The sequence below is a fragment of the Haemaphysalis longicornis genome, unplaced genomic scaffold (assembly GCF_048455015.1).
Source record: "Haemaphysalis longicornis isolate Haplotype H1 unplaced genomic scaffold, Haemaphysalis longicornis Haplotype H1 scaffold_1, whole genome shotgun sequence".
In the NCBI taxonomy this organism is placed as follows: Eukaryota; Metazoa; Arthropoda; class Arachnida; order Ixodida; family Ixodidae; genus Haemaphysalis; species Haemaphysalis longicornis.
In genome coordinates, this window is record NW_027526203.1 from 200,765,678 (window position 1) to 200,771,712 (window position 6,035).

Genomic DNA, 6,035 nt, shown 5'->3' on the forward strand with positions numbered 1-6,035 from the left:
CATAGTCTCTGTGCCGCCGAATGGGCTAAAAGCGGCCTAAATCAATTTCTTCTAACGCGAATAAAGCGATTGGTTGATTGATTGATTGGTTGATTGATTGGTTGATTGATTGATTGATTGATTGATTGATTGATTGATTGATTGATTGATTGATTGATTGATTGATTGATTGATTGATTGATTGATTGATTGATTGATTGATTGATTGATTGATTGATTGATTGTAGGGTTTAACGTGCCGACGCAACGCAGGCGATGAGGCGCACCGTAGGGGAGGGCTCCGGATTAATTTGGACCACCTGGGGATCTTTAACGTGCGCTGCCATCTCGTACCCCCGGGCGTTTTCGCTTTTAGCCTCCATCAGAAAAGCGGCCGCCGCGGCCGGTAACCGAACCCGCGTACTCGTGCTCAGCACCACAACGCCTTAGCCACTGTACTGAGCCACCGCGGCGGGTACCAATAAATCGAATTTGCACAAAAAGAAATCAATTCAAAACCTGCTCAGCCGGCCTCAATGTTCTTTCATGACTTACTTATCAAATGTTTTATTTCTATCCACTCCACGGGCAAGTGCACTTCTGCACATTATAAACGTTGTCAACATTTGGAAGCCTGCCGAGAATACACTTCGGGCTGCGGCCATGACATCTGATTTAATCATTGCTCCCTCCCTAAGCCACCACAGCTTCGTTACTCATTTGAAAAGCGTGAAGCAAACTACGTAGCCGACTACAGGAAGTCCCTTTCATATACGATTGTCAAGGGCAGGAGGGCGCTCACTGAGAAACACGTCCCAAACTATAATGTAAAGCGAATGACCTCAAAAAAAAAAAAAATGAGGCGCACTCTGCGAAAGGCGCTTCCGCAAGCCTAATCAATAAGCATGGAACAGTGGCTATAAGCAAGGGACGTAGCAATGAACGCCTATTGGCTCAGCGACGTGAGATACAGCTGGCAGAGGATTTTCGGAAAGCGCACGGCCTCCTCGTGCGTACATAGCTCAGATCCGAAACGTGTTTCTGCTGTAATCGCACCTGAAATGCAACGCCACCAGTTTCCCAGGAACTTCTTGAACCACCTACGGAGATACGATGGTGTGCCCGGTGTTTAAGTTGGATACCGTCAGTTCGAACTAGACTTACGGCAACGGCGTCAAACCCCGACCGAAGGTGTCACCAAGACATCATCGTACTTAGCGGTGAATGCACTCCCGTTTCTTTTCATATGTTCTCTCCAGAACTAGAGCGCAAACCTCCCTGTTTCCATGTTTTTTTTTCAAGTTTTTCTGCGTTCTAACGTGACGGCTGGCTTGATGGCTTTCAGGAATCGCTTATAACGTGTTTTTTAACAGCGAAGCTGTTTAGCAATCGTAAATTTTCGTGTCCGCAGTTAAAAATACCAAGAAATTGCTGTGTGCGCGCACATGTGCAGCTTTCCCGCTCATGGCAGTCCTTTCAACAGTGATTACTTTGCAGTTAATTAGCGCAATTGAAAGTTATTTTGCGCTGCTAATATTGGGGGTGAAAACGTGCTGTGCGCACAATTTCAAGTCTTGCACGCTTTGCTGCTAGGTTCCTGAGCCATGCAAACTATCCCATAGAAATGCATGGGGAGTAAGATTTGACAGCGAACTGCACATAAAATATTCAGAATCCTGGAATCTTCGTCTAGTGTTTTCATCTCCACGTTGACTTCTTGCTTTGTGCCAAATATCACTTTCCTGAAGTGGTTTCCCTAGGTTCCTGAGAGGTCGGAATTTTGAGCGAGAAAGCTGGTTATGTGTGAGCGCGGGCCTCGCGGTGACCGCCCGGCAGTTAACAAAACCAAGCAAATGCCTAGCGCTCGTGTGTGCGCGCCTCGCAACGACCGTCGAGCGTACCCGGCACATGTTTGTAAAGCCAAGCATACCCACTTAAGTAGAGTGGCCAAGATTGCAGTGACCGTACGGCAGTTAGAAAAAAAAATTTACACCATCTCCCCGAAGGGAACTATGTGGTGATGCAAAGCAGAATTGTTGGCGTCCATTCAGCTCATCGGACGGTGCAGCGTGTCTCAACCGAAGCAGCAACTGAGGAAGCGGCGCGCGGACCGGGCTTATTATATACAGCAGATCGAGTGGGGAGGAGGAGATGAGAGAGGAGACGAGCATGCTCTCTTATCGCGCAGCTGGCGTGTTGCCGTTATGTTGAGTGATTGGGTGTTTAGTAGCGGCAGAGGGAATTCCACGTCCGGGTCCACACCGGTGGCAAAGGCACGCAAGTACTGTTGTGTTACGGTGAGTAGGCGGTGGTGCTCGAGGCACCGAAACTCGTCCATCATGTTTTTGTCGATGTTATCGTCTGTGTGGTAGAATCGGCAGTCTCCGTCAGCGTTGGTGAGGTAAAGGTTGTTGACGTTGGTGTACCGGCTGAGAGGAACGTACACGCCCTCCTCTTCGCAGCTTTGTCTTCTTCTCCTTCTTCTTCTTCAGCGGTTCCCCTACGGGAAGATGACGACGGTGGTTGAACGCGAAGCTATCTCGTGATGGATTCTTTGGTTCGCCAATCCCTAGGAGCATCCTGCCAAAATCATCATCAGAAGCGCTGCGGAGGGGGCGAGAGCAACGTACACGCCCTCCCCTTCGCAGTTTGTCTTCTTCTTCTTCGTCTTCAGCGGTTCCCCTACGGGAAGATGACGATGGTGGTTGAACGCGAAGCTATCTCGTGATGGATTCTTTGGTTGGCCAGTCCCTAGGGGTATCCTGCCACAATCATCATCAGAGGCACTGCGGACGGGGCACGGACGCGGGACATCCCTCCGAGCAAGAGACGCTAACATCCTCCTCCAAAGTTTTCAGTTCGTCGTTTCTATTGACGTTCAGCTTCGCGCGCCTTCGTTGTATCAGTATCTTCTTGACGTAGTTTGAATGAGTCAAGGACATAAGGCGCGTTCGTAGCACTTGCTCCTGTCTCGGTTTGTAGCGCAGTGGGAAGGGCGCCGCATACCTCCCGTTGCGGCCAGAGAGTCGTGGGATCGAAACCAGGCGCCGCTAACTATTTCTTTTTTTTTATAGTGTAGGGGGAGAAGTGCGGACAACGGACGGACGCCGGACATAGCCCCGAGCAAGGGATGCTTTGCATCTAAAACCAAGAAAATTCCTAGTGCTCATGCATGCGTGCCTCATGGCGGCCGACCAGCGTTCCGGGCGCACGTTTGTAATCAAAGCATATCTTAGGCAGCATATCCAGCATATATTTTGGCCAAGATTGGCCAAAAAAAAAAAAGCTCTAGCGTTCTCTGTAATCATGGCAACACTTGCTCGGAACGAGAAAGACACGTCATACTGTACGCCTCTAGGTGATGTCCAATGATTATAACTTCCAAACAAATGAAGGAAGCTCACAATTATAGCAGCATTGATGGAGTGAAGGTCGTTGCGGCAGCGAAGAAGAAGCAAACCAGCTGAAATCGGGGACTTAAACCTTCGTGGTGGTTGTGAAGGTTGCGAACAGCTTCGCTACCTTCAAATCACTACCTTGAAGTCTTGCTACCTTCAAGCGTTAGTGTGAGCTTCCTTCATTTTTTCTGCCCATAGACGGCACTGATACCGTAAGTTTCTGGCGTTGTTGTGGCCAAAGAAAACACGGTTTTTTGGAACACGCAAAACGAAAAGCCCTTTTACCGCTGGCCTTTTCTTTACGAACCATGGTAGCAACACCCAAGGGCAAGTCTTATAGCCCTAGAAACTCGCTATATCATACTTTTATACTAGAACGGTACTGTGGCGCCTGCAGCATTTAGAACAGGGTGCCGGTTTGGGCTGGTATTCCATGCTGTACTTTCACTTGCGCAAGATGACGGAGACGCAGGAGTCGTGTCGCGGGTTATCTCCTGTGCCTTCTTCTTTTTGCGCAAGTGAACACACGGAATTTAAAATAGTTTCATGTTGCATATGCATAATGTCCTGAGACTAAAAAGTTTTTAATGCCCTTGAGTAACGGGTTATATTAAGTAAGCAGCGAACAAGTGAATGTGTGGGTGGCCGGCCAGTCGCTACACAATTTGGGTGCGTGCATTTGGCGGCAGTTTTGAACAGCCGACAGGGAAATGGTTAGTTCCTGGTATGTGCCTGCGTGTGGCTTCGTTTCATGCAACACTGCTTTGAAAAGAAAACAACGTATTTGTAGAATGAGGGTCATGTTGGGTAATTTAGATTTTTTTTTTGCACACAGTGGGGAACCATATTGTGGTACCCCTGTCTCCAGCTTGAAACGCTCAGAACATTACGTCAATTTATGCGAAATGGTCGATATTAAACTGATATGTTTTGCCCGTACTCCGCGGGCGTCGTGCAGCAACTGCGCATGCATTTACCCATTAGTTAGCGAGGTATACAGTGTGTCGCTGGGCACGGCCGCATTATGACAAACGGGAGGGCGACGTGTTGTGCGGATAGGTGTGGTCACATATCTCAACCGCGAAGCAAGTGTTCTAACTCGACAGCCGAGGAAGTTAACCCGCACAGACCAAATCAAATTGTCATTCCTGCTACCATAATTGTCCCAGTTGGGTGATAACAGTTCCTCAAATCGCAATTCCGCCATGAAGATCTTTCTGACCACGAAAACAATCAGGGAGAAATACCCTTCGGGAAATCTTGTTAATAGGAAAAAGGCGCATCAGTCAAAAAACATTCGGTTAAAAATACCCTTAGGAAAATCTTTCTAATACGAAAAAGGAGCAGCAGTTGAAAATCCCAGGCCGGTTTGGAAATTCAATAGAAAAAAAATTCCCGCGCCTTCCCGCGAGGGGAACACGAGTAAATGCAGAGCATTGGGGCCTCAGTACTGATTGAAGGCAGTGTTGCTTCCATCGCTTCTTCCGTGATGCTGGAGTAGCAGACACGAGTAAACGTGGGCACGAGCGTCAACCAAGGAAGGAAGGAGCAACGCAGTGACTGAAACACGAGCGACCGCTAGCCGCTATATTTGCAGCGCGCGCAGTAGAGGGAGAGCGCGCATGCGCAAGCAGCGCGCGCCCTTCCACGACCCACCGCGCTGCTATCACGCACCTGTTAGGCCGAGACCGCGACGGAGCGAACGGGCTGACTACGACGCATGCGCGCGCCAGCTGCTGTTGAGAGAGAGGAGGGAAGGAGAGGCGCACCTGCGGCGGATGCGAAACTGTTGACACCGTCCAACGCAGGAACAGGCGAGGCTAAGAAATGCTCTGCATTTAAAAGAACTACTATTATTTATTACGACAAAAAGGACTTCTCTACAGAGCACTTGTGTCCGCCCAAGAGAAAACAGAAGTTTGGCCCCGGCTTCAGGGATACGGTACGAAAAACCCCGATCGATTTATGGCATCTTGTGTTGTTTAAGAAAGATTTCTTTGAACAGAGAAAAAATAAAAGAAAAGAAAGGTGGGTGGTCTCATCCTTAAAAGACATCTCGCGTCAACGTTTTACGGTAAGCCACGCCGAATGCCAACAAAACGGTCCGTTAAATATTGTGCGAAACACGCGAGCGTAAAAAAGTACCAAAATGAGGCGAAAAAATTCTTATAGTTTTAAAGGGGGATGGCTCCTTAGTTATTGAAGGTTTCCTTAAGTATTGATGGCTGCAATTTAATTTACGTTGTCCCGCATACAAGTTCAAATCAAAGAGGCAGCTGGAAGGTTGAGAACAAGGAACAGCTCTCTGCATGCGTATAGGCGGTGCAGTAGAAACGACGCGCAGCTCCATCCTGAAGAGGAACATCACGCGTGTTCTTGTCTTCGGCTTATAGCGATCAGCAGCTGTATCAACCCGTTGACTAATGCTGGACGACGGATTGCCCGCAGATGCGGGAGTCACAGCCTGGGCTGAGAGATTTAACGATAAACTGACAATCAGTTAACCACAGCGATGTTGGCTACTAATTTACAAAACTATTTGGCTGCTGCAAATAGAATCTACGCAGGGACAACAGCGCTAATGCACGCCTTGCGCTGCTTTCCTGGCGCAGACCGTACATTTTGCTCAAATCTCACGCTGAGCCTGGTCATTCGCAA